General features: G+C 40.4%; 1 protein-coding gene across 13 annotated transcripts in view; it reads right to left on the bottom strand.

Moving 5' to 3' along the window:
- Positions 1–22,333, bottom strand: part of EYA4 (EYA transcriptional coactivator and phosphatase 4) — a 276,080-nt gene extending 253,747 nt beyond the window's left edge. For 12 of the 13 annotated variants that reach the window (XM_019420547.2, XM_053904480.1, XM_053904478.1 and 9 more), the window contains exons 1-2: positions 22,228–22,333; positions 21,898–22,026 (exon numbers count right to left, since the gene is read on the bottom strand). The gene's annotated coding sequence lies outside the window, so the exon portion shown is untranslated. Of the gene's footprint in view, positions 1–21,195; positions 21,295–21,897; positions 22,027–22,227 lie in introns of those variants that run through there. The other variant, XM_053904475.1, reaches the window with a different exon arrangement.
- Between the last annotated feature and the right edge of the window lie 290 nt (positions 22,334–22,623).

Below are 22,623 nucleotides of genomic sequence, written 5' to 3' on the forward strand. Positions count from 1 at the left end.
CTTTGACCGTGCATGTGACTCTCTTCCCTGCTTGTACAAAAGGAAAACAGCAAAGGTGTCCAAGAAACAGATCCGGGTGAACAGTAAGGAGCAGTCTGCCAAGCTGCTATCTCCTTAAATGAAGCCAAACCAGATGCCGAGCTATTCTGAACTGTTTACAGAGCGTGGACTTTGCGAAACAGTCCGTTAAACACAAAGTGATTAATAATGATGGGGTTAATTTCTCATGCTAAAATTATAACCAGTTAGTTCAATGTCATGATAATCGCTTGGGTCACGAGGGATAGGGTCATTTTTTTTTGGCAATGATCTTCCTGGAGTTATAAATTACGATCGCTTGGTTTTTGATAAGCAGGGCCAGCCAAGTTTGTCTGCGTTGTTTGTGTTTGTTAATTGTGGATGGTTGGCTGCTTATCCTAGAAAACACAGACCTAGTTATAAGCAGACGGTCCCAGAGAAACATCTGAAAGAACTCTGAGCTTGAGCAACTTCTGTTACCCCACAGACCCTCAAGCAGATGCTGCAAGTTCATGTACTGCTTCTGTTGTTCCTCCCCAGCAAACTTCACAATGGCTCTGCTGGGCACTGTGTGTACCATAACACTTCATCAAGCTCTGGCTGTCCTGCAGCCTGGCAGGAAAACTATCTGAGTCCCTTCTTATAAATAGTCTGCTTCCCTCAGCCATAAACCTCTCTTCCACACCTGGGAAACTTTTTTCATAGGGAATATATTGGGGCGCCTGGGTGGCTCAGTTCATTAAGCGTCCGACTTCGGCTCAGGTCATGATCTCATGGTCTGTGGGTTCGAGCCCCGCGTCGGGCTCTGTGCTGACAGCTCAGAGCCTGGAGCCGGCTTCAGATTCTGTGTCTCCTCCTCTCTCTGCCCCTCCCCTGCTCATGCTCTGTCTCTCTGTCTCTCAATAATAAACGTTAAAAAAATTAAAGAAAAAGAATATACTGACCCTATGTATTACTTAACACATACCTGATGACTTTATGCCCCTCCTGAGGAAAATCTGGTGCACCTTGAAAGAATTTAAAAATACATCTCCTAAATTTAGTATTCACCTCTTGACCCCCTTGAGGTATAAATGATAGTTTTGCTAGTGGGAATATAAACTTACTGATTACAAGTAAAGACTTCTGGAATACAACAGTTCTCTTTACGTGAGTCCCTGTGTTACCACTGGATAATGGTATGGCCTTGGGATAGTTAATTAATGCCTCTGTTATTCTCTTCATACGTAAAATACAGACAATAATAATACCTGTATTGTATTTTGTTAGGATTAAATGAAATCCTGTATTTCAAAAATGCAAGTCATTTGATTACTCAAGACAGAGTGGAAGCAAATCTCTGCTTTTTCATTTTGCTCTCTATATAATGAATTAAAACATTTTAATATTTTTACTTTAAAGTGAAGTATTATATATGCAATTTCCTATGGAAATGTAATGATTTTTAACTCATCCCTAAGAATATTATATTAATTAGTGATCTCCAGAAGCTACACTAACTATCTATGTTTAGATAGCAGCCAAAAGTCACCAGTCTTTGAGCAACTCTCTGAACTTACATAAGTTTGCAAAAATGAACAATATCGTAATTACATTATTGCCATTACCGTTTACCCCTTTTTAGTTTGCCATTCTACATAACATCAAAGTTGGGACTGGTTTCTTTAGTGTTGAGAGACTGATGCTGTCAGGAGAAGAATTATAGGTGGGTATGTGAAAGAGAAAAGAAGACATTTCCAGAGAAGAAGTTTTGAACTGGTAAAAGCAGGAGTGAGGAGCTAAATGTCAGTGGATAAGTACAGTGGGTTTTGACTATATTTTGATACAGTCATAATGCAAACGAAGGAAGACATCGGTCATAAAACTGCAACCACACATCTACTTTGGATTTTTGAAAAACAAGACAAACAGTCACCAGAATTAAGGGGCCGCTTGAAGCCGTTGCACTGATCTAGGTAAGAAGTCAAGGGAACCCGAACTGATGTGGCAGCTGGTAGACACATGGAGAAAAGGTAGACATGCATGATAATAATAAAGACAAATCAATAGGACATTGAAAATATGTGACTATAACTCCTAAGGCAAATATGACTTTCAGGTGTCACGCCCATGATTCTTGAAAAACGTTCCATGTGGAAAGTTGAGAGGAAAAGATATTCTTTGTGTATTATTGCGTTTGTTGTCATTATCTTCGTTTATAGAGATGGGCAGGAAACAAAAGCAAGAGGCAGTGTATAAAAAGAAAGTCTGAAAACTCTGTCCCTTTCATTGAAAGAGGGCTAGGAAACTCAGCCCGCCATCTGACTCAGCAAGGAAGCTTGTCATATGATGGAGCCTTTGGGAAGAGAGTAAGAGAAAATAATTACTTGAGATAAATCAAAACCTCAGTCTTGCTCAAATGTAAATTCTGAACTGTTACTGTATCTCTGGTATGGAAACCTCAAACCAAAAAAACTACAAGCAGGACTGATCCAGAGGCTTGAAATCCCTAGACTCCAGGAGAAGTAAATGCAAAATTAGCTCCCGGGGCAGAAAAGATTCTGAGAGAGAAATTCATCAAAAATGATAAGCTACGTAAGGAAATAAAACACCATAGAGACAGACAGAAACGTAACAACAGGGAAACTGGGACCCAAAATCTGAGATTACAGGACAACCTGAAAAATGTCAGTATGCTTAAACCAAAGAAATAGAAGGAATAGAAACCAAATTAAAGGAACCTCACACTGCGAAAGATAAATACACAAATTTAGGTAAAAAAAAACAAAACATAAAAAGTGTTTTTGAAGTATATGCACTGAAATCTCCAGAAAGAAATGAATGAATTAAATATCAGATTATATTTAGCTAAGGAAACAGTTTGTGAGGAAGATGACACAAACAAAAAAGCTAACAGAAAATACGCGGGAAGTATTTAGCCCCTGAAGTGAAATTAATGGGAACAAAAAAACAACAACACAAACACAAATATTTTTCTCTAAAATTTTCCATATCACCAATTTCTCAGGAATCAAGATGTGACCACTGAGAGTCTTCCTTTTCATTTGGGGGAGGCGGGGGGGGGGGGTGTGTGCAGAATCTAATACATAACAAAGTAAACATGAGAAATTTAAAATATAATAATAAATCTGACTTATCTAAAACAAGTTACTTGCTTGAATTATGTCCACAGTGAATATTAGTTAGGGGTTTAATCAAATATGATGCTACTGGCCTTCCTAAAATTTGGGACACTTAAATTGTTTTTTGCTTTTTTTTTTTTTTTTTAATCCGGAGTTTTAATTGAGGCTGGGTTCAGGAAAGCTTGAGTACCTTCTTTCCTCTCAATAAATTCCCCTGTAGGATCCACTGACTTTATACCCACATTCAAAGTAGAGTCACATTGGGACACCCGGGTGGCTTAGCTGGTTGATCACCCAACTTTGGCTTAGGTCAGGATCTCGTGTTCTTGAGTTCGAGCCCCGCGTCGGGCTCGCTGCTGTCAGTGCAGAGCCCACTTCGGATCCTCTGTCCCCCTCTCTCTCCGCCCTTCCCCTGTTCATGCTCCCTCTCTCAAAATAAGGAGGAAAAAAAAAAATCCAAGTAGAATCCCATTAACAAAAAGACTGTCATTATAGCTTCTAAAAATCCAAAAACGTTTTAAGGGCTAAAGATCTAGGAATTCAGAAAATAACAGGTCTAATAAATTTGGTGGTGGTGTTCAATTCCATATTGTGGACCCGTGTGTGTTCTGTTATTTCTTTGTCCTGGGATCTGGAGGAATACAGAAATAAGTGAGGTTTATTTACAGAATGCTCATATGAGTCTGCAGATACAACATTTGAAGCTTCTTAGCTCCAGTGAGGAGAATCACCTCCTTCTTCCTCTCTTCATTTTCAATTCTTCCTTATGTATTAGTTTTTAAATCTATCATTCCGAATTTCCACTCTAGTCTGCCCATCAGAGTCACAAAGCATAAACTGAATCCTGCTTTAATAGGTAGGGTAGATATTAAGAGAGTGCTACCATTCACGTCACCTCTAAATCTTTTTTCCTCAAGTACCTCTAGTTCATAAGACCACATCTTTAAAAAAAAAAAAAAAAAAAGTTTTGTTTCCCAACAGGGATTATGGGAGAATTCACTCAGCCACAATTGCTAGGAATGCATAATTGCCTAGGAAATGCATTAAATGGAAGACCGATATCAACTAGGTCATAGTGCATCATTATCTTTAAACCATTCAATTATAAATGGACATTAAATTAGTACAGATCAGTATTAATGTATACCAAATATCACATTAATATCCAGACAAAAATGAAAAGGAAACCCAATTAGCAGAATTGGAAATTAATGGGAATCAGTTTTCAAAGCAGGAAGAATGAAAGACCTTAAGATTCTGTTCATTTGCTTGTTTGTTAAAGACTGAATTATACTTCAGGAAAATCACAGAAAAAGACTAATGTTTAAGATACCAGAAGGTTTGGTTTGCCTAGGACTTGGACGTGCCTGGGCTTGTTTGTAGAATCTATGGGTTAGGCTCCCAGGGCTCCAAGTGTTCTTGGGCCTGAAGAGCCTCCTGGGAAAGAACTCTTCCAAGGAAAGAGCTGGTGAGCCATAAGCTGGAACTGAGTTTCAGTCCTAAGTCTCAGAGCAGCAAGCAAAGAACAAGAAAACAAACAAACAAACCAAAAAAAGTGTCCACTAAACTCTGTAGAAAAGGTTGAGGGCAGATGGCACCGCTTTATATTATTTGGATTCTCTGTTACAGGGCACTGTGTGGGAGGGGGCGGAGCGCGGGGGGAAGGTGCTGGATACTTTCCTCATTTGACATTACTTGTGGCACCAGCTGTTCAATCAAGGAGAAGTGAGGTCTGACCCAGAGAAATACTATTTCCTTTAAATAGGACTCTTGCAGCTTGGAGAAAAACAAAAAGAAAAAAGAAAAAAGAAAAAAGAAAAAAGAAAAGAAAGGGAAACAAAGAAAAAAGAAAAGGGTGAAGAAAGCTTGGGAAAATACTGGTTAAACTAGGAAGAAAAAGATCACAATAAACAAGAATTAAAAATGTGAGATTTGAAACTCGAGAAAATGACAGGGAAGCAGGATAATCTCCCCTCTCCTGATCAAACCAAATATAAGAGATTGTAGAGATGTGGACACTGGTCCTTTCCGTACACCTGATGGGTAATATGGTTTCTTCTGGCCACCACTCTGCTCCAGGACTAACTAGGGCTTCAGCCAAGTTCTTGTTCAAGCCCTTGAACAGAATGTATTAGCTCCTAAAGAAGCTTCAGGCGTTCCTCACAGATATTACTGTGGCCCACCCCTGAACAATCCAACCTATTGTTGAATGCCTTAATTTCTCTTTCATGGTCATGAAAAAAAAATACAAGTTTCTTCAAAGAAAATATCAAAGATAGATAAATTCAAATATTATTCACACTCCCTACATCAAGATTGTATCTTGCAAAAACACTGATTCCTATGTAATGTATAAACTAAGTAAATGAATGAACCAGCAAGGGAATGAGGAAACACTCCTCAGGCACATGTCAGGAAATAGACAACTTTCATCTCATGAAATTGTAGAGTGAATCAGGCAAACAGAATTGTAGATTTCTATGTCTACCATGACTCAATGTATGGCTTTGGGAAAATCTTGTAATTTCTCCATACTTCAGTTTCTCACCCTATAAAAGGAGTATATTGCTTGAAATTTAATTCCCTCACTGCAGTGAAGGTTTTGATTCAACATTTATAAAACGTTTTTTAGCTTCCCTGATTAATAGGCAAAATACTGTGGTAGTTCCATAATACGCTTTCCAAAAAGTATAAAGGTAACTAGTCAAATCTAATGTAAAATGATACTTGAGAAAAAAATACCAGTCATATTTATTACTTCTCCATTCCGTTTGCTAGGTAATAAAAATTACTTCTAACAGAAAAAGTATCAAATTAATATTTAAGCCAGTTGAAGTGTTATCATCATAGGTTTACCTCTGTTGGGGGGGGATGGGGAGTTGTTTTGTTTTTCCAGGCTGCCCCACATGTTTATATGGTACAGTCAGGAATGTTGGGCATGGTTTTGAAGGCCTCTAGCGTATTCGCTGGTTTCTGGCATTCTAATGCACTCTACTCTTATAACCATAAAAGTACTCTTGAGTGCTTCTGGAAATATATAACAAATCCTTAATCAATTTAAGAGTGTTTTAACTGCATACATGAAATTTCTTGGGAGGAAAATGTTAGCTATTCTACACACATATAGTACTTAAGTTAGCAAGAGAGTTCCTTCTCAAAGGCACAAAGCAGTTTCCCTGTAGTAATATAATTTTCAGTTTTATGTGCATAAGTCCTATTGAGTCCCTTGGAATAACAGGAAATTCTGCAGGAAAAAAAACCCCACAAAAATTGATAGCCATATTTATCCACTGCTAGAGGAATAGGTTAGCTATTTTGAGTTGGATTACTCTTTTAAGATAATAGATAACTCTTAAAGGTTAACCAGAACTTGTAAGAACTGACCATTCTGGAAACAGAATTTTCTACATAGGAGATTTGAACAATGAAGTCAACTGATTAATATACTTCATCTTAAACTTCATGTATCACATTGCGGTAGTCAGGACTTGAGTAGCAATTTTCTGGATTTTGAGACATTAAATTTAATTTTCACATTAAACAGATTATAACATTTCACAGATTTACAAATTAGTACATTGATATGACAGTTAATATTTTGGCATATAGTATTATTTATCAACATACATTCAGGATGGAGTAATCTCACTTATAATAATACATGTCTATCCTTTTCAAATACACGTTAAAAAGCTACAGCAATATATGCGAGGTGCTTAGAATGTGCCCCTGGCACATAGTTGGCTCTTAACAGAATAATGATACGTAATTCCTCATAAATTCTCATCAACAACATATGAGTTAGAGCCACTTCTCCTAATAATTCTTATTAATGTTTTATGGTACTGAGGAAAACCAGGTCACGAATAGGACATATATGGATTTTTCTTCCTACCAATTAGTTAAAGAACTATGAATAAACACAATAATTACTCACATAATTACTCATTTAACAATTCTTAAATGAGATATTAACTGTATATAACATAGATTTGTTATATATGGGATTAATAGAACGATTTGCTCTTATCACTAAACACTTCCAATTAGTGTTTGAGTCTCAAGGAATTTATTACTATTAGCTTTCCTATGAATTAGAGCACAAATTATTACAGTGTTAAATTGAGCATAACATTTTGCCCATCTCTTTTATGAGGAAGATGTAAGCATCATCATAGGGATGCAAGGTGTTATAACTTCTTGGAAAAATCTTTCGGGACCATCTATGCAATATACTCATATTCTTTTGCCTATTGATCCTGCATGTAGAGTTTTACCTCCAGGAATTTGGGGGAGATATACAGAGAATTATATAAAAATCGTCACTGCAACACTATTCATAATAAGAAAAAACTGCAGGCAACCTAAGTATACACCAAGAAGGGAACAGTTACATTGTAAAACATACGCATAAATTAAATAGGAGTACCCAGAATTATACGTACTCACGTGGGAAAGCATTCAAGATACACGATACCAAAATAAAAACAAACGTAAAATAAAAATAAGTTACAACCTCATATAGTTCTTATATTTACATATGTACAGGAAAAAAAAAGTCTGGAAAAAAAAGTCTGAAAGGAAGTGCACTAGAATAAAACGATTTACCCTGAATTGTGGAATCTAGAGGAAATGAATAAAGTGAAGGACATCCACTTTTTGCTTTAAATACATCTGTGTTTTTTAACTTTTTATTACAGTAAAACATACACGAGTACACAAATCAAAAGTAAACAACTGATACACATTTATTAAATAAGCACCCCGTGTCATCAGCAATCGGACCAAGATAAAGGCCACTACCAGCATTCCAGAAGGCTCTCTCCTTCCTTCTTCCAGTCATTCCCCTCAAAAATAATTTCTATCATCTCTGTTTTAATGTGCTACCCAACGTATGAATTACTTTTCTTAAAAAAAAAAAAAACTGATTAAAAAAAAAAAATCTTGCTTCAGCAGCACGAAGGTCCCCTTTTTGAATATTAAATACACTCAGCGGGTTATTCAAAGAAATCAATTCAAAATATGTTCTGAGCATTTTCTGTGTCTTTTCCTGTATGAACTGGGTTATTCCTTGCAACTCCACGAGGCAAGAGGCAAGTACTATTATTACTCCCCGTGTCCACATCCTAGAGCTATGGCCTACGGCAGCTCAGTAAGTAACTTCCCCAAGGTTGCACGGCTGAGGAATGGCGGCAGGGCCTGGACACAGACAGACTGTGGTCTGATTCCAGTATCTGCAACTCCTTGTCAGACATGCCCAAAGGAAAAATAAAGGCAACAATTCAGAGAGCTGGAAGCACTGGGGTGTCTCCAGGAGGAGGTCCTCTTTTTAGCTTCTTTCTGAAGACACCACTTAACGTCCCTAATCCATTCCCCCCGCTGCAAAACGGAGAGGTAAGCTAAATTCCTCTTCTGATCTGATTCTCTGATAAACAATGTGACTTACTAAACTATCCAGCAAACATGCTTCCTCATGATGTAGTGCAATCACATACTGCATTCAGAAGTGACTCATACAAGGAAATAAAACCACAATTTTTGAAACTATTGGAAACAATCATTTTAATTTAATGTTATTTTTGGACACGGGAGGGGTTTTTTTTTCCCCCTAAATAAGCAAGTTGGTGGTTTTGAAGGGTCTTGCTCATCTTTTTGTGGAAAATGCCTAAAAACAAACCACTAGAAACTAAACAAAAAATTTTCCTTCCTCAATTGTGCCTGAAAAAAGACCTAATTTCTCTCACCAAAAGGCCACACATACTTTAAGACACATCTGGGATTTCTGGTCCCCATATTTTGAAACATTGACATAAACAAATACAGAACATGCTTCCTCTCAGATGAAGTCCATAATTCTGAGGGTTAAAAATTCTTCAAAATAACATGCAGTGCATCTCTGCAGAAAGCAACCAGAGAGGCCGAAGTTTGTTTTCGGAGGAAAACAGAAATACAAAGACTATTAAACCTCGACTGGAATCTGTCTTTTTAACTTTAGTTTATTCAAAACACCAGTTCATGCTGGATAGATCTTTTCTTCTTCTAGAAAATAATAATATCTTAGTGCAAATGAAATATCAAATAAGTTACCATAAAAAACAACCACCACCAATAAATGTGTTTCTTTGACCATGAGAAAAGGAAAATCAGTTTCTAAACGGTAAACAGGATTTTCTTTGTAGCCGTCTGGCTTTGGCTGTATGTCCTGTGAAGACATGCATGGAATAGTGCAGTTAGTGAATTTCCATGAATATGCCCAGGTCCTGGCACTACAGTGGGGGAAAGATATGATCTCTATCCTCAGTGAGTTCAGGATCTCTCTAAAAGAACGATTCACATATCATCAGCCACAGCACAATGTGTTTCGATATTAACAGCCCCAAAAAGGTGCTATGGTATTACAGAGAGAAAAGAATGAATTCTGCCTGAGCCTTAGGAATGGCTTCCCAGAGGAGGTGACATGTGAGCTAAGCCTTGAAAAGTTAGTAGATTTTTTTGTACAGGTAGGCAGCAAAAAAGTAAGATGTGAGATGGTTGAGATAGCTGGGGCAGTGGAAGACAATGGGGGGAGAGAATACCCCGGGGAGACAAAAAGGAAGTGCCTAATTGTACTTAGTAACACAGAGCATTCATAAAAATATGTAAGTCTTACATTAGGACCCATTATACAAAGAATCAACCTGAGAAAGTAGATATGTGACCTGAAATTCTTGGAGGGGGGGGCGGTTCCCTAATTTATGAGCCCAGGAAGTGTTCCTTCGAAAAAACCAAACCTCTGGTTTGTTGGCTGTTCTCCAATGAACAGGCTTCTTATTCAACATCAGGTATAAAGCACCTGGATGGAGTTGAGTGTTGCTACGCCTTCTTTGGACTTCTTGTCAAGACAGGGAGCAGAACTCTCCTCCACCATCTGAAAACTGAAAACTCGGGGCGCCTGGGTGGCTCAGTCGGTTGGGCGGCCGACTTTGGCTCAGGTCATGATCTTGCGGTCCGTGAGTTCGAGCCCCGCGTCGGGCTCTGTGCTGACAGCTCAGAGCCTGGGGCCGTTTCAGATTCTGTGTCTCCCTCTCTCTGACCCTCCCCCATTCATGCTCTGTCTCTCTCTGTCTCAAAAATAAATAAACGTTAAAAAAAAAATTAAAAAAAAAAAAAGAAAACTGAAAACTCATAATTTAAGCCCCTGACAACCCCCCCAACTCCCATGGAATGACCCCCATCTGTCATTGGGTGGCCCAGAATCCAATTCATCTTTCTGCTAACAAGTGGCTGAGCAAGGTTCTTCTCCTCTTAGAAAACAGAAAGACATTTTGGTCACATTCAGTATGCTATATGCATAGCCACTTTCCCCTCTTAAAAGTACATTTCAAAACTTAAAGCATAAATCAAGGAGAGGTATGAGAGAGACACAGAGACAGAGTACGTTTTCAGGTTCTTCCGCCCTGCCTGCTTGAGCCTCAATTAGTAAATGACGTGAAATCCCTAGGTCAGTTTGACTGCTTTCAGGTAACATGATTACCTGCCTAATATAATTAAAGTAAAACCACTAAATTAGATAATACATATGTGTAGAATTTCAAGTATCTTTGCAATTACTAATGAGATGACAAGAATTATCTACTGTTTAGACCTCATAGGAGTTATGAGTCGAATTATATTTCTATAACTATTTCGTACTTCAAAATACCTTTCACATTCAATCCAAAACTCATGTAGGTAGTTTTCCTCTCTCACTTTACATTAGCATTATGTTCCTTTTTGTTCGTTTAAGTGATCTTCAAACATCTTTCATATAGGCTAAACTAGGCAGAGGACAGAGGTGGTACTCAGACCACAGTCACATTTACTTACATCAACTACACAGGAGTTCACAGATAAAATGTTTGTCAAAATTAAACCTACAGAATTAGAACTAAGTTTGGATTTGGTGATTCATCACAGGAGTGCTTAATGCAATATTTTCATTTTCACTTTCTTCGGACTGGACTAATGTTATTGAATTCAAGATCCTGAAATTGTGGTACAAACTGAAAGCTAAGACATATTTCATTTGAAAATTTCTCATCGGAAATGAACAAATAATTGTATTAAGTATTTTAATCTTAGGCAGTTTTGATTATAGGAAACTTTATTTTTTCTGGCACTACAGTAAACACAAGTTTCTTGTGACTGAGTTATTCATCTGTGGGAAAAAAATAGGTAATTGTCATTATTAAAAGTGAATCAACAGTATCTACTAATAAGCAACAGTAAAAAAAAAAAAAATAGACGTAAAGGTGAGCCACAGAAATATCTACTTCCTATATACTTCCCTGGGTATTCTGCTCTCCCTACTCATATATTATTCCCAGAAAAAATAAATATGCTAAAAGTAGTCAATCCGTATAAAGCCTGAGGCACCTGCTGGCTTAGCTGGTTGAGCATCCGACTTTTGATTTCGGCTCAGGTCGTGACCTCAAGGTCGTGGGATCGAGCCCTGCGTCAGCACAGAGCTGTCAGCCCAGAGCCCGACGTGGGGCTCGAACCCACGAACCGTGAGATCATGACCTGAGCCGAAGTCGGATGCTTAACCCATTGAGCTCCTCAATAGATAAATATTTTTAAAAGTCTGTGTAAAGCCTATCTGTAAATCCCATCTGTGTACAGCTTATCCATCAACACAACCAATAAGAGTTGTTTGATTTTGTATTTAAAGTTGGGCGGGGGGCGCCTGGGTGGCTCAGTCGGTTAAGCGTCCGACTTCGGCTCAGGTCATGATGTCTCAGTCTGTGAGTTCGAGCCCCACATCGGGCTCTGTGCTGACAGCTCAGAGCCTGGAGCCTGTTTCAGATTCTGTGTCTCCCTCTCTCTGACCCTCCCCCGTTCATGCTCTGTCTCTCTCTGTCTCAAAAAAAAATACATAAACGTTAAAAATAAATAAATAAATAAATAAATAAAGTTGGGCGGAAGGTATGAAGAGTCTTGACACTTGACTGAAAATAGAACGATCCGCTCATGCAGATGCCTGGGAGTCTCTTGACCAAATCAAGTGATCTTAAGATCTACTCTGGTCATGGGTTCTCAAATGGGGACAATCGGCTTCCGGAGGATGCCTGGCAATGTCTGGGGAGATGCTGCCATTACTCCAGGGAAGGTGCTGCTGGCATCTAGTGGGTAGAGACTAGGAATGCTACTCAACACTCTATAATGCATCAGCCAGCCATATACACACGCCAACAATCATCAACCCCAAATGCCAATAAGAGCTTGAGAACACCTGAGACTAATGTCACACTATGTGTCCACTACTGAGAAACACTGGGCTGCCTATGCTAAGGGATTCAAGTACAACATCCATATGAGTACATTTTTCTTAGGACAGATGCATCTGGAAGTTCCAGGTAAGCAATAAAAACAGAACCTCGACTAACAATTATTTTAACTTCCCTTCCTCCCTCAGCCCCACTCTGCTATACACTCATCACATCCGAATCCAAGGACTGAGTGATAAATTCTGAAACAGAGTGCTTATAACCCCTTATTGTCTCTGCAGAGATAAGAGTCATAGCAGTACTGGGGGCGCCTGGGTGGCTCAGTCGGTTAAGCATCTGACTCTTGATTTCGGCTCAGGTCATGATCTCACGTTTTGTGGGTTCAAGCCCCACACTGACAGTGAGGAGCCTGCTTGGGATTCTCCCTCTCCCTCCATCTCTTTCTGCTCCCCCCACTCAAAAGTAAATAAATAAACAAACATTTTAAAAAAATTAATTGTTTAGGGAAGTTGGAGAGCCCCATAAATCAAAGCCTTAAAAAAAATCTAGAATACTTCATGTGGAAGCACTGGTGAAAAGAAATTCTGTGCAACATAAATGGCCAAAGCCCAGTTTGGGGCCCCTCTAATGTCTTCTCTCAGGGATCCAAATACAGTCTCAGCTTTGCCAAGATCACCCAAGAATGCCAAATTTGCATTTGGACCACTGGAGACTCAAATTATAGTCCCCAGTCTATGACCCCCAAAATGACTTCCAGCTCTAAAACTCTGTGAACATTTTGGGTGACCTGATGAAGAGTAACAATCATAATCATAGCAGCTAATACTCTTATCAGACACCATTCTAAATACTTCACATACACTCACTCACTGAATTGTCATCAGAACCTCACAGAGTATGTTCTATTCCACAGGAGAAAACTGAAGCAAAACCAGTTTAAGTCACATGCTTTTCATTCCAGAGTCTTTGGTGTCAAAGCTGGGGTTTGAACCCAAGCAGCCTGCCTCCATATTCTTTGTACTTAATCATTATGCTATAAGAAGAATCAGCTCCCTCGGATTTCAAGTGCAATGAAATACTCGTATCTTCAAAGACCTTTAGGATCCTTGGCTGACCCACTGGACCACTGACTTCTCAAGAGTCATGAGGGAAATAAATACATTTCTACACTCATACACACATCCTATAAGCTGGGCCTAGATTCAGAGTCGTAATTCTACTGGGCTAACACAGAAAATCCCTGAGGTTGTTCTTAAGGCTGTCCTGCGTCTCATGGTCACAGCTACCCCGCTCATGGGGCCCTCCAATCTCATGACAGAGGATGTCCGGTCTCACCATCACTGCTCTCATCCCCGTTTTCCTTACGCATTTCACTCCACAGAAATTCACTCCACAGTGACCCCTGCTCACTGGAAATACGGAGATGAAAAATGCCAGTAAGTGCATCAGTAAACACACAGGTGTAGAGCAGGATCTGAATTCATGACCTCTATTACATGTCAATGTGGCAGGTGCTGGGTTGAAGGTAGAAGCTGGGTGCTTTGACAGCAAAAAGGAAAGAAACATCCAACTCAGCCTCTGGAGGACACGTGAACTTACCAGAAGAGGTAACGTTTGATGTCTGCAGTCTTGGAAAAGAAGTAAAAAAGCAAGTTTCAGGGGCAGAAGAGCTGTCTTCCGGGTAGAAAGAATCACATGCACAGTTCTCTCTACCACTAGAGATTCCTGTGACCAGCTGGTGATGGAGGAGAAAGGCAACCTGAGCAATAAGGTTCTCGGCACAAAAGGCCTTGTACTCCCTGCTAAGAATTTTGGAATTGTCCTAGAGGCAAGAGAGAATTTTTCTGAAGCATGTTGAAGTGCAAGAGGTACCTGCTAAAAATTGTCAACAAATGTGATTGAACATCTTATAGATAGGGAGGAGAGTCTTGGAGACAGGTCCAGCATCATCCACGATGGTCCCCCAGGACCAAACTAAAGACAATATGACTAAGTGTATATAGGACACGTGTCCACCCAAAAAGCTAATATGATCATCTGAGAATTAAACCCGCGACCTCGGTTATCACGGTTAACTCACTTATTACCGTTAACCATTCCTTGTGAATGGTATATGCCAAGAAAAAGTAAAACATCCTAAAAGAGACTAAAAGCCCCAACGTCTCCAAAATTAATACACGGTAGGGAAAAACCTATTCATTTCACTCTAATTTTTACATGTCTTGAGCAACACTGAAAATGAAAAAGCGCTTAAAAATCATGTATGGGTACCCATAATTTTGTTAGGTATCTTCACCAATGAAGACTTTAAAATCCAAAGGCAATAATTAAGGAGAGAAAACGGACCTAAATTACAATTCTTCTTGGGTCAACTAAGAAAAACAAAGCAGCAACATCATCTGAACACCTAAAGATTCGTGTGAACAAATTTAGTAGTATTGCTGTTCTTGACAGAAATTTTTGAAGTTTGCATTCCTAAGATACCTACTAGAAGCAAAGTTTGAGATTACAGAAAATGTGCAAAAGGGAATCTGAACATGACTCACCCACTTGTGATTAAATCTGGCTAGAATTACTTGAGTCATACTCATACATGAATATACATTTGCATTAAAATATAAACTTTTAAGTGAAAAGCATTACCTAATTCAGAGACCTGCTGACTTCCCCAAGTTATCATCACTTTCAACACACTAGGCACATCAGGTTAGAAGTATTCAATCTCTTAGTGAGAACATTTAGTTCTTTTCAAATCCTTTAACATTGGGGAGTTCAGAGTCAGAGGTGAACTGTAACGAATAGATCACTCTGTAGGGTACGCGCAGAGGTCTGTGAATTGTGTATGTGACCTTTCAGAGAATAAGCTCTCCCAGTATGTGGTACACCTACCTGATTAAGTATAGAATTTCAAATCGAATGCTGTTGCTTTTGTGAGTAGAATTAAACTTAATGGCATATGAATGTAAACTTTTATGATTTAATTGTAGCCTTCACTACAAAATGTCCCTTTCATTTTAGGAAGAAAAGAGGAAAGAATCACAGAAATGGCAGCAATAATTTACGTGAAAATCTAAGGGCATGTCAATTTCTGCCACTGCTGATGTTTCTTCAGAAAGTCATTAAAGGAAAAAAGATACTCTAATATAGCAAACATTTGCATGTAAAAATTCAGTGTGCCTCATTCAGACCTGGACCTTCGTGTGGGAAACATACCCGCTACTTTTATTTTCCAAGTGCTAAACTGAAATAAAGTGGCAGATTGGTTAAGAAGAACATTCCAAGTAATACTAGGATGGGCAGGCATGCCTTTGCCCACATATTACACTGGAGATACTTTGTGGTTTTTGAGAGTTGTTTTTGTTTTGTTTTTTAGTGGATGACATTTCAACATGTTATACAGCAGGTACTCTGAATGGGCCCCTTTCTCAGAGGACCTTTTTTCAGAGATTTTCACACACTCAAAGACCCTCAGAGAGACTGGCAGCGGGCAATGGTTGCAGGGCAGTGTTGGTGAGTGATTCACGGGCCACCCATGTTCTGCTTCATTCAGGGCAGTGAATATTCCTCCTGTGGGCAGAGTGTCAGTTTTCACTTTAATAAAAGGGTCTGTGGCTAAATACATAAATAAATAAATAAATAAATGAAAACCACTGTGTCAGTGAAACAATAAAGTTATAAAACAGATTATCAACAGCAAAGCAAGTGTTCACCTAGAGAAAACCTTAAAAATATAGTCTGATATGATATCCATGCAAACTGAAAGTGTTTCCAAAATATGAGTGACCCATTACAATTTAAACTTGCCTCTAGAAATTCATCAAGCAGCCTTTATTAGTTGGTTCAAGATAAATGTGTAGATTTGAGATTCACAACCAGCATTCAGACTTAAAACAACAGCAACATCATAACAACAACAACAAAACCAATAACATCTAACAAAATCAATAACATCTAACCAATGGATAAGGCTTGAAAAGCAAAGGAAAAGTTGGTACGTAAGTTAAATATTAAAAAGACCTGCTCATAAGTTCCTGACATTTGGGAAGCATTGTAGGGTAATAGTTTCTCCAAATTCAGTCATTTGCCACCAACCTCCATGATTTGGGCTATTTTAGCCGAGCGCTCACTCACTGTTACTTCATCCGTTTCTTTAAATAGGCGCTTTCTAAAATTTAACTTTACATCAATACTTTTTCTGTCCTTTTCTGCAACAATATGATCTGTGAAATTATAGGTTCAATATGTCACTTTACATATTTTTCTAATACCCTTAAATAAATACATAATTAATAATACAAAAAATAAAATGTCTGTTCGGAAAGCACCAAAAATGAACTCATAAATGACTGTTGGGAGCGACTGCCTGATGCGGCCCTTGAGAATCAGACCTCTGAGGTCCGACTGCAGAGTTGGGACCCTGGCTCCACTCCATTGCATGACTGGGTCTTAGTTTCCTCACCTGTAAAATGGGAATAATAAAAGTACCTAATTTATGGTAGAGTTGAAAAGATAAAATTGGTTATTCCACACTTTAACGTAAAGCCTCAGTAAATGTCAGCTATGATGCTGTGATGAGAATAACAACAGACATTGACAATGGGAATGATTTACAGGGAAAGGAAAATGACAGCTTTACAAAAACGAATCTGACAATTTCTATTTTCAGATGTATTTTAAGATATGAACATGCCTAAGAAAATATACTGTAGGTGTGAAATCTCGAGATGGCTATTCAATACCAGTTTAATGCAACTTTGCTTTGAAAGTATTCCAATGTGATCACAGCAATCAAACTCTGCCTCAAATTTTCATCTAAAAATATCTACCCGTGGAAAAAAATATTAAAAAAATCCTAACACGATAATATCAGTCTTTCTCCCATAGCTCAAAGGTGCATTAAAATAAATGTACTTATTGTACATAAATAAAAGCTTCAAAAATGAGTATGTTGTATTAAAATGTTTCATAGAGAGAAAAAAAAAATTAGAATTCCTGACGTTTTAATATGGTGTTATTCATCAGCCATGGACTGAAATCTCAGGGTGAGAAAAGGGCCAGGCCAATGTTGAACGGTTTCAAATATCAAACTATACTATTATGTCAGTGACCTAAGATCAATTAGCACCTCTCAATGACAGAAAAGGTTACAGTGAGATCCAGAGGTGCACTCTCTGAAACTATTTTAAACTACCATAAAAATGTGGTTTTGATAACTCAAAATGGTTTCTATTTTTAAATTAATGCATTTCATCTCTTTTTCTGGGAGACAGAAAAGGAGTTAGGGCAGTAAGGGTAGTGGTATTCATTTTCAGTCCTCTCTACTAGCAGAAACATAGCTGGATACATGGTAAGAATCACAAACTTCAAGAGTAAAATGGCGTATCACCAAGGCATATACTAACGTGAACTGCCAGGAGTAATATTAGGTGACAGTAATGTTTACAAAGTCTTCAGACCTCTTAAAAGCAATCAAAATTGCTTGCACTGCCTTTGAATATGTGTTTCTTGTTTATTTTCTTCCAGTCAAGTTCAAAATAAATGATGCCAAGTTTTGCTCCATGTACAATTCAATGAATATTCAGGGCTCCCCGTGTTAAAATGCATCTAACTGGATGCAATATTACACACACTGCAATTAAATACACCACTGCATCTCATCCATCTCTAGAGCAAATGCCTTAAAGATCAAGTCATTTCTTAGTTCACCAGGAAACATTCATGAGAGAAGCAGGTACATTGCAACTGTCTCGTCCATCCCGTCCCGTGTTGATTTCATTCACCTAGTAACCATTGTAATAAAATCCCCCAACTGTATTTCTGAATACAATTAGTTTAAGACACTTTATAGGAAGACACATTATAAGAGTTTAGACTATGTAAAAATAATACCCATTTAAAAACAACTGTCATGGCTACATTCTCACCGGAAAAAGAAGGTCTTTGATAAAGGTTTGTTCAGTTTTTCAGTGAGAAGATTCAAAACATCTTCTACTTCTGATACCACGCTTTTCTGTTTGTTTCTTAAATGAGGGATCTGAAATATTTACAACCAGACAGTACCTAATTTTAGGTTTTAAGTGCTTTAACAGCTCCATGAAATATGATCAGCAGCTGCAATACAGAACTATGGTGAATAAACTCCTTATAAAGGGGGCCTGTTTTTACTGAATGTTCAGCGTTCCTGCATTTACCTAATAGGGGGAAAAAAAAGATAATGAAAAAACATAATAAATACCTGCACTCTTATTACTTAACATTTCACTAAGTCTTGAAAAGGATTATCTCCCCTCTTCTTGAATTCTCTATTAAAATGGAAGGTTTCACTGGGTGAAATAAGTTAACCTCATTATTTGAAAGTTAGAATTGGAACTTTCCGACATCCTAACTCTTCATAACAATCGCTATGGATCTTCTACTGTTCTGCTTTTCTAAAGATTCTGGATAATTTCATTTCAGTGCATGAATTTTTTTAAATGAAATACCAAGCCACATAAATATATTTTTAGACATGGCATCAGTCATTTAGAACTTGCAACAGAGATTGAAAACATGAAACTGGACACTCTATTTCCCGTGGGTATGTAAAATTTATTTACACCCCAAATCACAACATAAATAAAAAGGAAACTCTTAGAAATGGATAACTTGATTTCTTTTTTTTTTAATTCAAAGAGGTTTCTTAAAAGAAAAAATGACAAACTACTCATCTGCCAAACTCCCTTCAAGAAAGAAACTTTTATGCAAAGACAAGTTTTTCCACGAGCTTCTACAAATCCTCTAGAATGCAGCATCTATATTTTCTAATAAGAATAATGATTGCTCCTGAACCAATTTCTTCTTATACAAATCTTATGTTTTATTTCTTTAATTTTTAAAAATTTGAACACAGTATTTAAATACTAGCTATAAACATTTACTTAAAGCTTTCCATTTTGTAAGAGAAATTAAGTATCTAATAGCCACTGAAATAATTCCTAATAAAAAACATAATCAAGTCAATCTTCTTACTTGTTATAATTGTGAAACAACCTCTAATTATAAATACATTAAAATGTATAAATACATTAAAATACTATTTTCAGGTAACTGACAAAGAAAAACAGGCTTTTCAAAACTACACTGATTTTAGACCTTCACTTGTTCTGAAAGACAAGGATATGTCCCTACCAATCAGAAAAAAAAAAAAAAAAGGAGTTTCCAAATAATCTAATTATGTTACTTTCAAAGCTGTAACTGTCAAAAGTTTTAACTTTCTTTCTTGAACAGTCATTTCTAAAAATTGGTTTAGTTCTGAATGGCTTACAACTTTTAATCGGGTGGAACAAACTATTTTTATGGTTTATAACGACAATAAAAATGGATGCGGTTATATCTGCCTTTGGTATTGTTGCCATAAAAATCAGATTCTGGCAGTCGAGCTCCACACAAAACAGTTTGTCTCTTGTTACTACTGCTACTTATTTCTTGGGATAATGTTATTTTAAAACACACACACACAACTGCCTTTTGAGCGCAGTCCCCCAAAACGCACCCACCATACCACGTATCAAATATTTTGTTTTAGGATTCTCTCCCCGCCCCCTTTCCTGGTTTTTGGTTCTTCAGCTACAAGCTGGCCACAAACATTATAAGAGAAAAAAGAAAAAAAAAAAAAAAGGCAACGTTTCTGTTTAAAACCAAAGTTCTGGAAACGTTATCAAGTGCAATCCCTGTCCTGGGGGGAGGAGGGGGGGTTAAAAATAAAAAAACAAAAACAACCCAACAAACAAACAAAAACCATCTTCAACTCCCAATCCTGCCAGTCACCTAAGTGTAAATGAAACTCCAGAAGCTGCTAAAGGTGAGCCCGCGGTTGTTAAAAGCTCCTAAGACTCCCACCTAAGTCCCGAAGGAGCCCGCACAGAAACTGACAAATGCAAGAGGGTGCAAAAAGTGGCCGCTGAGAAGAGGAACAAAATGCCATATTCGAGAAGATATGTTTCGCGACATCAATTACGTTGATCCCAGGGTGCCAAGCCAAAAGGGGTAAGGGAGAAAGAAAACTGTTAAGTATGAGCTCTTAATGTGAAACCTAACCTGTTGGTTCTCTGAGGTATCAGATTTTGGAAGTGTCTGTAATGACAGCCAGGAAAGCAAATTAATGGCCAACGGCCCACTGGGTTTGAACACGAGACTCCTGTTACCTCCTCACAGATCAAGTACACAACACACAGACACGCACACGGAGATGCTCCACGTGGAACTGCTCTGAAACCAAAACACACGCCCCGTCGCTGTTCTGCACCCCTGGCAGGAAGGGCCCAGGGACCTGCGCCTCCCTCCTTGGGTCTCAGGTTAGGGATTCATGAATGACTGCACGCTCTGCAGTGCTGGGGAGAGAGGCGCGGGAAGCGAGGGGGCAGGGGACTGTCTCCAAACACTACCCTCCCCCCCCCCACACACACACACACACTCACCCCAAGGACGAACCCCGCGAGCCTTCAAGAGAAGGGGCGAGAGGGGTGGTGGGGAGGAGAGACACTGCCACCCCAACCGGGGACTGCTCTCCGGCTTCGCCACAGCTCTGCCGTGGGACTCGGTCCGCAAACTTCCTTACAGCTCCAAGTTGCTCCCAATAATGCTAGCTTACAAAGAGAGAAACATCTTTAAAGTGCTACTAAACGAAAGTTCTGGCTGCTGGGTGGCGCAAAATAACACCAGCACACACGCGGTCTACTTCCGAATCCCGCTGAACCACACGCTAAAACAGAGAGCCGTTTCCAGGGCCACAACCACCCGGGACCCCAGCAAGCTCTGAAACGAGAGAAAACCTGCTCTCCGCAGCCAGGTCCCTTCGTTTGGAGAAGTTATAATCCCTCCATGGCATCCGCGTCCCGAGCCAATGAACGCGACTCCTCTGACAAGGCGCCTCTAATTTCACGGACCCTGGCAAGCTGCAGGAGACATTGGGTCCATGCCGCATAAAAACTATTAAAGTGGGATGGCCGCGGTTTAAAAGGCCCGTTCGTGCCTCGAGATCGGAGCACAAGCCGTGAACGTACATACGCATCCCGAATCGTGACAATGCCAGGAGCCCGGGCCCTCCACCGGACCGGGTCAGCATCCTTGCGTCAGGCTTATCTAGGGGGATCATCCCAGTAATAAATGGCTCAGGAAGGATGTAGGGGAGACCCCGTGGCGCGCGCCTCGGCGAGCCGGGGGCGGGTACAGGTAGGGCGCGGCGCACCCCGTCCCGCCACCGCCCCGCAGCGGCCCCGCAGGCTCGGAGAAGACCCTCGGGGCAAGGGGCGTCCTCCCGGGCGGAAGGCACCACTGCAGCCCCGGCGGCCTGGGCCTCGGGCGTGCTGCACTCCGCCTCCGGACGCCCGCGGGAATCGGCGCCCACACGCCGCGCGTCCTCCGTCCCCGGCGCTTGGCGTCCCCGGCGGAGCCGCGCGCACTTCGCCGGGGAGAGTCCGCAGGCTCCCGCAAACCGGGACCCGCGGGAGGGGACGGGGAGAAGGGACACTCACCTCCCGCAGCCCGAACCGCCTCGGGATCCGAAGTTCAAGTGTCTGTCCCAGCGGCGGATCCGTGCGTCTGTATTTAGGTATTTACTCTCGTTCTTTCCAGTGTCGGAGTTTCCCCTTCGCGCTGTGCCTCTGGTGAAAACAGGACATCCCCTTCGGCCACCCACCCCCACCCCCCCACCCCCGCCAACAAATAGCGTACACTAGTGGGGGAGAAACGGGGCGGGGGGAGAAGCCGGCTCCGAGGGGGAGGAGGAAAGGAGAGGAGCCAAAACTCTGGACTGAGGCAGGGGAGGGGAAAAGTGGAAGAAAAGAAAAAGAGAGCGCGCGCACAGCCACCGCCGTCGCCACTGCCCAGCTTTTCCCAAAGCTCTTTGCCCCTCTGAACGGGAGCGACAACTTCACGTGGACAGGCTCGAAGTTTTGCGCGGAAGCCGGGAGCCGCGGAGCGTGCGCCGCGCGGCGGGCAGCCTTGCACTTGCGCGCGGGGTTGGGGGCGGGGGACGCCGCCGCCGCCGGCGCCCGCGGCCACTGGAGGCCGCCGGGGGCCCCGGGACCGGCGGAGCGCGGGGACCAACTTCTTTTTATTCGATCTCGGTGACTGTCTTTTGTCATCGTTCGCGGTCCCGCGTGGGGACCGCTCGGGACCCTTGGCGTCCCCGGCGGCGCCGCAGTAATCTCCGCGCCCTCCGCGCCGCCCCCACCCCGCCCCCACCGGCTTGGCGTCGG

The sequence above is a fragment of the Panthera pardus genome, unplaced genomic scaffold, assembly GCF_024362965.1.
Source record: "Panthera pardus isolate Hobbes unplaced genomic scaffold, ASM2436296v1 HiC_scaffold_17, whole genome shotgun sequence".
NCBI classification, from domain to species: Eukaryota; Metazoa; Chordata; class Mammalia; order Carnivora; family Felidae; genus Panthera; species Panthera pardus.